The following is a 10,934-nucleotide window of genomic DNA, read 5'->3' as shown; positions in this document are numbered from 1 at the left end:
GAGATTTTCTTGTCCAGAGCAAGTGTATAGCAGGTCAGACATTCAGTTCAAATCAGTTGGTATAGAGTTATGCATGTGGTGGGCTTTGAGACTTCTATGAAGAAGGTGGCAAAAATTAGTCATGTTGCACGGTATGCTGATACACTGTAATATCCAGTATGTCGGGACAAAAAAATCAAGTAAAAAATACATATATCAAAGAGTATGAGTTTAGAGGATGCAATAAATACTCTGAGCTAGGGTTAATTTATCTAACCACACAATCCCAAAACCTCAGTGACTTAACACATTAAAGACCTATTTTGTGGTCTGGCGCAGTGTCTCATGCCTGTAATCCCAGCACTTTGGGAGGCCGAGGTGGGCGGATCACGAGGTCGGGAGATAGAGACCATCCAGGCTAACACGGTGAAACCCTGCCTCTGCTAAAAAAAATACAAAAAATTAGCCGGGCATGGTGGCCAGCTACTCGGGAGGCTGAGGCGGGAGAATTGCTTGAACCCGGGAGGCGGAGGTTGCAGTGAGCCGAGATTGCGCCGCTGGACTCCAGCCTGGGCAACAGAGCGAGACTCCGTCTCAAAAAAAAAAAAAAAAAAGACTTATTTTGTGCTCATTCACAGTTCAGTGTGGATCACTGGAAGGAGTCTATTTTCACAGGTCACCTCCGTCTCATGGTACTGCCATCTTCAATATCTCAGATCAGCATAGAATGGGAAAAGTGAGAGTGGAGCTTTGACTGTGGAATATTTTTATGGGTCAGATTTGGAAGCAGCATAGATCACTTTTATTCACATTCAATTTTCCCAGAACTTAGTTACATGGTGCCAACCTACCAGCAAAGAGGCCAAAGAATGCTACTTAGCTGTGTGCCCAAGAAGAAGAGGAAAGAAGGGGTATTGGTGAGCAGTGGTAAGCTCTGCCACAGAAAGCCTGTTGAGGGACGACTCTCTGACTCACCACACATATGACCAGCATCTTCAGAGATGGTGTGTGTGCAAATTTAATCCTCCAGAGGAAATAAATTAACTACATGTTCATTTAAAAATGGACCCCTTCCTTACACCTTATACAAAAATTAATTCAAGATGGATTAAAGACTTAAATGTAAAACCTAAAACCATAAAAACCCTAGAAGAAAACCTAGGAAATACCATTCAGGACATAGGCATGGGCAAAGACTTCATGTCTAAAACACCAAAAGCAATGGCAACAAAAGCCAAAATTGACAACTGGGATATAATTAAACTAAAGAGCTTCTGCACAGCAAAAGAAACTATCATCAGAGTGAACAGGCAACCTACAGAATGGGAGAAAATTTTTGCAATCTGTCCATCTGACAAAGGGCTAATATCCAGAATCTACAAAGAACTTAAACAAATTTACAAGAAAAAAAAACCATCAAAAAGTGGGTGAAGGATATGAACAGACACTTCTCAAAAGAAGATATTTATGCAGCAAATGAACATATGAAAAAAAGTTCATCATCACTGGTCATTAGAAAAATGCAAATCAAAACCACAATGAGATGCTATCTTACACCAGTTAGAATGGCGATCATTAAAAAGTCAGGAAACAACAGATGCTGGAGAAGATGTGGAGAAATAGGAACACTTTTACACTATTGGTGGGAGTGTAAATTAGTTCAACCATTGTGAAAGACAGTGTGGTGATTCCTCAAGGATCTGGAACCAGAAATACCATTTGACCCAGAAATCTCATTACTGGGTATATACCCAAAGGATTATACATCATTCTACTATAAAGACACGCGCACATGTATGTTTATTGTGGCACTATTCACAATAGCAAAGACTTGGAACCAACCCAAATACCCATCAATGATAGACTGGATAAAGAAAATGTGGCACATATACACCATGGAATACTATGCAGCCATAAAAAGGATGAGCTTATGTCCTTTGCAGGGACATGGATGAAGTTGGAAACCATCATTCTCAGCAAACTAACACAAGAACAGAAAACCAAACACCACATGTTCTCACTCATAAGTGGGTGTTGAACAATGGGAACACATGGACATGGGGAGGGGAACATCACACACCAGGGCCTGTTGGGGAGTGGGGGGCTAGGGGAGGGATAACATTAGGAGAAATACCTAATATAGATGATGGGTTGATGGATGCAGCAAACCACTTTGGCATGTGTATACCTGTGTAACAAACGTGCATGTTCTGCACATGTATCCCAGAACATAAAGTATAATAAATTAAAAAAAATGCTTAATATGTAGAGAGGGAAGAGATATGCTAGGACTGGAAAGTTGGGAATCTTGTAAATGAAAAAAGTGAATTCCAGTTTATTATAGACCTCTGAATGCAGCTTACATGGCAGTCTTATAAAACCACTTGTAGTTCCACAAAATCAGTTTTTCTTATCTGCTGTGTCATCTGATTGCCTTCCTTCTGCTTACCTTTTCAAGACTCAACTCATGGATTATCTGTCTCCTTTTGAGATTTTACTAATTCAGTCTGGGCTGGGTGATACTTCTCTGTGCTCTCATTACACACTAGGCATTACTCTCCCTCTTTCATTGCACACTGCACTGTATTATAACTGTTTCATCCATTACAATCATTTATTTTTTTCAAGTATTTTTGATCCACATTTGGTTGAATCCACAGATGTGCAACCACAGATACAGAGGGCTGACCTCTATCTATCTATCTATCTATCTATCTATCTATCTATCTATCTATCTATCTATCATCTATCTGTCTATCTATCTTCATCATCATCATCATCATCTATCTATATTTCACATATTTAAAATTCAGTAATTAATATAAAATAGTTTTATGCTTCTTGGTGATTAGATGTCTAGGAACCAAATGTTCTAAGCTTAAAAATAAATATGCTTTTTTGATGACTTTGTGCACATTTGTGGTGTGTATCCATGGGAAGGAAGATGGGTGGAGGCGAAGTAGCAGCAAGGAAGAAAACTGGGAAAGGGAGGGAGAAATAAAAAGAAGCATATGTGCTTCTTTATGTGCGTTTGGGTGCAAAAATATTTTTATTTCAACTCTGATACTTTTTCTCATATGATATGCTAGGTAAACATATTTTGGGAAACTTGCCGAAAGTGTATTCTCTTTGGTATTATGAAAATACACTATTATTTTCCGCCTGTAAAATTATATCTGAATTGAGACTTAGCTACATCTGATTTTGATTAGTCTGTTGCACAAATAGAATCAGATGGCTTTACTTGGGAATGACTCATCAGTCCTTCATCCTCCTCTGTTAATGTTCTCCAAATTTAATAGCAGCATTATATAATCTATCATATGGGTAATATTACCAGACAGTTTTAGAAGAGGACACTTGATGTACTCTGGATACGCAGACAAGTATATTTTGCTATTTGAGTGCCAAAGGGGTATTCTAATTATCTTGGGTGACATTGTAACTCATTATGTTTCTTTACAGGACAGAGAAAAGAATCAATACAAAGAGCCTGTCTAAATTGTCTTCACACTCCAAAGTGTACCAGTTACAGAAGAAGCCAGCAACTTCAAATGAAGTATCCTATATCTCTGAACTCCATTAGTACTTATTAACTATTGTACTCGTTTGTTATTTTTAACCTTCTGTCCTGGATTGTTGTTTCACTCTCCAAGCACAAGATAAACTTCCCCAGTGCATCTGTAAACTTCTTATAGACAAGGACAATTATTATTATCTTATTTTTAGAATTAAGATGATTGGAAATTAACACTGATCATTCAAATTTCAAGTTATTTTGGAAACTTTACATTCAAAAACTTTTTATGTCTTCTTACATATTTCCCTATAACCAACAGAAGCATTCAAAGTTAAGTTTTGAAAGTTGGAGTCATTTATTAAAAAACAAAAAAATGCACATTAACTAGTCTCAATAATTTAAAGCTTCACAATTAATTTTATATTCGAGGATTTCTTTGTATCTCTAGCACTTTCCAAATTTAAACTAAGTGCTCAGAGTTTTATGTACAATTATCTTGGATATGACTTTACCTAAGCTTATGTTTCTCACCAACTGGAGTACTAATATCCCCTGGGAAAACTTGAGTTTGTAGCAGGGATACTTAAATGCAATAAAATAAATATGATAAATAATTTTTCTAAAAAGTGCCAATTAACTCAAGAGAAATAAATCTTAGGTTCACACAAAAACCCATATGGAAATATTTACAGTGACTGTATTTATAATCACCAAAGACTGTGAACAACTCAACTGATTAATGGATATTCAACTTTGGTACATCCGCAAAATGGAACACTGCTCAGTGATAAAAGGAAAAAAATGATTGATTCATGCAACAATATGGAAGAATCTCAAATGTCTTATGTTAGTGAAATAAGCCAAGCTCAAAAGGCTTAATAGTGTATAAGCCCAATTATATGACATTGTGGGAAAAGACAAATTACAAGTACAGAGAACAGATCAGTTGTTGCCAGGAGCTGGGTGGGAAGGGGTTGACTATACAAAGAGGCATTTTTGGGGTGATGGATTGTTGTATATATTGATTGTGGTGTGGTTACATGACACTATACATTTGTCAATACTCATAGAATGTACACCAAAAAGAGTAAATTTTACTACATTACATTAAAAAAATGGTATGACAAGAAGCCTATGATGGCAAGATGTTATAAAATTTGTGCTTTCACTATAGTAATTTGTTACATTTTCTGAAGTAATTTATCTATGTATTTCCAGATTTCCTTCCTTCCTTTCTCCTTCCTTCCTTCCTTTTCTTTCTTTCTTTCCTTCTTTCTTTCATTCTTCTTTCTTTCTTTTTGTGTCTTACTCTGTTGCCCACGCTGGAGTGCAATGGCACGATCTCCGCTCACTGCAACCTCTGCCTCCTGGGTTCATGCAATTCTCCTGCCTCAGCCTCCCGAGTAGCTGGGATTACAGGCACATGACACCACGCTTGGCTAATTTTCATACTTTTAGTAGAGACGGGGTTTCGCCATGTTGGCCAGGCTGGTCTCGAACCCCTGACCTCAGGTGATCCGCCGCTTCGGCCTCCCCAAGCACTGGGATTACAGGCATGAGCCACAGCCCCGGGTCTCCAGATTTTCATTCAATTATTCCATACTGAAAAATGTATCCTAAGAAAATCATAACAATATGAAAAACCTAAATACATAGTGATGTTCATTACCTTTTTAATTGGTGAAAATGCTGCCTTATTGCTTTTACTTGCATTTCTGTATTTGCTAGCAAAATTTTATATTTTTCTTATGTTTGTTAGACAGTTTTATGAGAAAGAGTAAGATTAATATCCTCCAGTAGTTGAAGAGTAGCAGATCTTCTGTTCTCTTCTCAATAAACACACAGAGCCATTCATTTCTGTGAAATAATTACAGATAGCCTGGGATTTAGTAAAATTTTTACTGTTGTTGTAGAAAAATAAACACATTGACATAAAAAATACGATTGCTAGTCAGGCTATTTAGTAAGATTTGGGTTTAAGAGTCTTTAGAACATTTTATCGTTGAAAATTTGTCCTCAAATTTTAACTTTTCTTTTTTTTTTTTTTAATTATACTTTAAGTTTTAGGGTACATGTGCACATTGTGCAGGTTAGTTACATATGTATACATGTGCCAGGCTGGTGCGCTGCACCCACTAACTCGTCATCTAGCATTAGGTATATCTCCCAATGCTATCCCTCCCCCCTCCCCCCACCCCACAACAGTCCCCAGAGTGTGATATTCCCCTTCCTGTGTCCATGTGATCTCATTGTTCAATTCCCACCTATGAGTGAGAATATGCGGTGTTTGGTTTTTTGTTCTTGCGATAGTTTACTGAGAATGATGGTTTCCAATTTCATCCATGTCCCTACAAAGGACATGAACTCATCATTTTTTATGGCTGCATAGTATTCCATGGTGTATATGTGCCACATTTTCTTAATCCAGTCTATCATTGTTGGACATTTGGGTTGGTTCCAAGTCTTTGCTATTGTGAATAATGCCGCGATAAACATACGTGTGCATGTGTCTTTATAGCAGCATGATTTATAGTCCTTTGGGTATATACCCAGTAATGGGATGGCTGGGTCAAATGGTATTTCTAGTTCTAGATCCCTGAGGAATCGCCACACTGACTTCCACAATGGTTGAACTAGTTTACAGTCCCACCAACAGTGTAAAAGTGTTCCTATTTCTCCACATCCTCTCCAGCACCTGTTGTTTCCTGACTTTTTAATGATTGCCATTCTAACTGGTGTGAGATGATATCTCATAGTGGTTTTGATTTGCATTTCTCTGATGGCCAGTGATGATGAGCATTTTTTCATGTGTTTTTTGGCTGCATAAATGTCTTCTTTTGAGAAGTGTCTGTTGCCCGCATTGCCAAGTCAATCCTAAGCCAAAAGAACAAAGCTGGAGGCATCACACTACCTGACTTCAAACTATACTACAAGGCTACAGTAACCAAAACAGCATGGTACTGGTACCAAAACAGAGATATAGATCAATGGAACAGAACAGAGCCCTCAGAAATAACGCCGCATACCTACAACTATCTGATCTTTGACAAACCTGAGAAAAACAAGCAATGGGGAAAGGATTCCCTATTTAATAAATGGTGCTGGGAAAACTGGCTAGCCATATGTAGAAAGCTGAAACTGGATCCCTTCCTTACACCTTATACAAAAATCAATTCAAGATGGATTAAAGATTTAAACGTTAGACCTAAAACCATAAAAACCCTAGAAGAAAACCTAGGCATTACCATTCAGGACATAGGCGTGGGCAAGGACTTCATGTCCAAAACACCAAAAGCAATGGCAACAAAAGACAAAATTGACAAATGGGATCTAATTAAACTAAAGAGCTTCTGCACAGCAAAAGAAACTACCATCAGAGTGAACAGGCAACCTACAACATGGGAGAAAATTTTTGCAACCTACTCATCTGACAAAGGGCTAATATCCAGAATCTACAATGAACTCAAACAAATTTACAAGAAAAAAACAAACAACCCCATCAAAAAGTGGGCGAAGGATATGAAATTTTAACTTTTCTAATTCAGTCAGAACTCTTGAATTTCATATGTTTAATATAAGAATATGGGAAATGAAAACCACAAGTTTTGTGCATTCATTTTCCTTGGGAGCTTACAATTTTGAACTCAACCCAAACTTTTCATTCTTTTGCATTCATTTAATTTTGGCAAAAGGTGCCTTTTCGTTCATGAAGCTTTTAAACTGTCCATTAGATACTGCAAAACAACATTTTGAAGAATGAAAAATAGATGAATGTAAACCACAAAATGCTTTCTTAAAAATGGCCATGTATTTAAAAAATAAATAAGGAAAGTGCTATAAAAATGTGCTAGGATAAGGTGAGAAGGTAAATATTTGTGAGTGTGAAGACCATCTGTAGCAATGACAAAAACTAGAGATACAGTGCCTCCTCATTCATGATTCATTCACTAAATGTTTCTTGAGCATCTACTATGTCTACAATGTTCTATGCACAGTGATTTTTTTTGTTTTACAAAGTAGGCAACAATCCCTTCCTTCATGGCCCTCACATTCTAGCTTACTCAGAAACAGGAACAGGTGGAATTTAGTTCATCCTCAGGTGTTTTTTTTACCTTTTTGCTAAATACATACTATCTTATGTAAAGTTAATGACATGGATAAAACATTGAAATGTGTATTCTACTACATTTTTCCAGTCAACCTTTCTCTTACTTCCAGAGAAGACAGTTTTCCTGTCCTTAAACCTTTGCCTTTCTCAAACTTAGATTCTCAGTAGGTGACTTTGCTTCTGATTTTATTGAGAAAATAGAAGCAATCAGAAGAGAATTTTCTTATCCGACCAAATCCGCTGACCTGCATCCTTCAGAGCTCATAGCCACTGCCTCCCTTCCTATTACTGTTTAGGAGGAGCAATGTGCCTATTTTAGGTCAAACCATCTCCTCAGGCACTGCATTCAATCCCCTCTTGCCTACTCACAGTGTTTGCTTCTATAATTATCCACTATCATTCCTAGATGTTTAATTCTTTTCCAGTCACATAAAAACATGATATAACATTTATAATCTTAAATAAAACATTATCCCGAGATGCCACATCTTCCTGTAGCGGAGATCCCATGGTTTTCCCTTTCATAGTAGCTCCCTGAAAAAATTGTTTATAGATGCGATCCTCTCTTTACCTCTAGTTCTCTCTGGGAACCACTCCAATTTAGCCTTACTCCCCATCAGTGCAAACAGACAACTCTTATTCAGATTACCAAAGACCTCTAATATTGACATTGCCAAAGTCAATGTCAATATTCAGTCCTCATTTCAAGAGGTCATGATAGAATTGTTCACTTTCTCCTTGAAAACATGTCTTTACTTGACTTTGAAGATATCCCCCATGAAGTCCCCCATTCCACTATTGCTAAGCTTCCTTTGCTGCATTATCTTTCTCTTCCAGACTTTTACATGTTGAAGTACCCAGGACTCAGTCCTCAATCTCTTCGTTTCTCTACCTATACTCACACTTGCATTTCAAGACTTTAATAACTCCTATCTGCTGATTATACCCAAAGTATTTTTCCAGCTCAGAATTTTCTTTGAACTATAGATTACTTCTAATATCTGATTGGATGTTGCACAAGCATCTCAAATTTAAAGTGACCAGAAGTGAACTTCTTATTTCTCACCTTCCTCCAATTATACTCCTTCTACAGTCTTCTCCATCATAGTAAATGGCATTTAATCTACTGAGTTGGTAAAGCATCTTAGGGTCATCTCTCACTCCTATCTTTCTTTGGTTCTCCAGTCTCAATTTATTAGCAAATGATGTCTCATATGCATACAAAAATTCGGCCTTCACTGGTATTTTATGACATGCCATGTCATCATCAATACCACTGTCAGTCTCAATGCCAGAATCCAGTTCTGTACCATGGCAGGCCTGAATAATGAAAAGCTTGGGTTTTCTAGTTAGACTTCTACAACAATCCCCTCTGAAAAAACTTGTTACCTTTTTCTGGTCAACAGGTCCATTTGTTACAAAAATTATTCCTTCTTCACCATGGCTCCAAAGCACACAAACAAAACTGCTCCTTTTGCTATGATCTTCTTAAGAAACACTGTGCATCAATTCCACAATTTCTTGACATGTAAGAGCATTTTTATTCCTGACTTCATATTTCAAGTTTGTGAGTGTTTCCCTGAGGTTTGCCACATTGACATCTGTACCAGACCAAGATGCCATTCCAGTGCTTTTATGATTCCACTTATTCTTATCATTAATTATTATATAATACATACACTCATTTCAGGACAATCCGTTTTATAACTGTTGTCCAAGGATATTCCAGAGCCCATTGATTTGCTTCCATGTATGATCTTCGGTTCCAAATTTTTAATGGACTTTGAATCCACTGAGTTTTCAGTGTTCTCTGTGTATATTTTTATTAACGCACATCCTCCTCACACCTTCCACAGTCTCCTCACAGCCAGCAGCTGCCTGCTTTGCTCTGCATCTGCATGGCTTCAGCATCCCACAGCCGGGAGAGGTGAGCTCCAGTCCAGAGTGTTATCTTTTACTCTGAGATTAGGTTGTGTCTGTTATTTGGTTGTAAAATGTACTATCTTTTATAAAAGGCTAATGAAGTAGAGGGTTGGTTGATTGTTTGGTTTTAAAAACAATATACATGTTTTACATAATGAGAAGTTGGCAATTATATGGGTTTTTGTATGTGGCAAAAACATAAAATTTACCGTGTTAACCATTTTTATGTGTATAGTACCATAGTATTATCTATATGTACATTGTTGTGCAACAGGTCCATAGCACTTTTTCATCTTGCAAAACTGAAACTCCGTATCTGTTTACATCTTCCATTATCCCCACGTTTTCTGCCTTTGGCAACCACCATTCTGTTTTCCGTTTCCAAGAGTTGACTACTTTAGATATCTCATATAAGTGGAATCATTTATCTTTTTATAATTGGCTTATTTCAGTTAGTGTAATGTCCTAAAGGTTTTGTAGCATTTGGTAGGGCTTTCTTTTTTTAAAGCTGAATAACATTCCACTGTATGTTATGTATATCACATTTTATTTATCCATTCATCTGTCATATATATTTAGGTTGCTTCCAACTCTTGGCTATTGTGAATAATGCTGCAATGAACATGGGTGTGCAAATATCTCTTTGATATTTTCAATTTTTTGGTACTATTTCCAGAAGTGGGATTGCTGGATCATATGGTGATTATATATTTAATATTTTAAGGAATCTCCATAATGTTTTCTATAGTAGCTGAACCATTTTACATTCTCACCAACAGTGTTCCCAAGGGTTCCAAATTCTTTACATCCTCACCAACACTTGTTATTTTCTGTTTTATTTTCTTTCTTTTTTTTTATAGAAGCCATCCTGACAATTGTGAGGTGATATCTTATGGTGGTTTTAATTTATATTTTCCTGATGATTAGTGATGTTTAGCATCTTTCATTTGCTTGATGGGCATTTGTATATCTTCTTTGGATAAATGTCTATTCAAGTCCTTTGTCCATTTCCTTCCCCCGCCTCCCCCCCACCAAAAAAAGGGTCTTTCTCTGTTGCCTAGGCTGGAGTACAGTGGCACAATTACAGCTTACTGCAGCCTTGAACTCCTGGGGCCAAGCAATCCTCTTGCTTCAGCCTCTTGAGTAACTGGGACTACAGACACAGATCACTGAACCTGACTGATTTTGTATTTTTTAGAGACAGTTTCACTATGTTACCAGGGCTGGTCTCAAACTCCTGGTCTCAAGCAATCCTCTTGCCTCAGCCTCCCTAGTAATTGGAATTACAGGAGTGAGCCACCAGGCCCAGTCTCATCTCTTAATTAGGTTATTTGTTGAGCAGTTGTTGAGTTGTATATTCTGGTTATTAACCACTTAGATATATGGTTTGCAAAGATTTTCTCT

At 37.2% G+C, this 10,934-nt stretch overlaps 1 pseudogene; it reads right to left on the bottom strand.

Annotated features, from left to right (window-relative positions):
- Positions 1 to 8,669: 8,669 nt before the first annotated feature.
- LOC101132596 (caspase-3-like) lies at positions 8,670 to 9,358 on the bottom strand (annotated as a pseudogene).
- Positions 9,359 to 10,934: the final 1,576 nt, after the last annotated feature.

Source organism: Gorilla gorilla, chromosome 1 (assembly GCF_029281585.2).
Source record: "Gorilla gorilla gorilla isolate KB3781 chromosome 1, NHGRI_mGorGor1-v2.1_pri, whole genome shotgun sequence".
Lineage (NCBI taxonomy): Eukaryota > Metazoa > Chordata > Mammalia > Primates > Hominidae > Gorilla > Gorilla gorilla.
The sequence above is the reverse complement of the archived record's forward strand: the minus strand, read 5'-3'. Positions and strand labels throughout refer to the sequence as shown.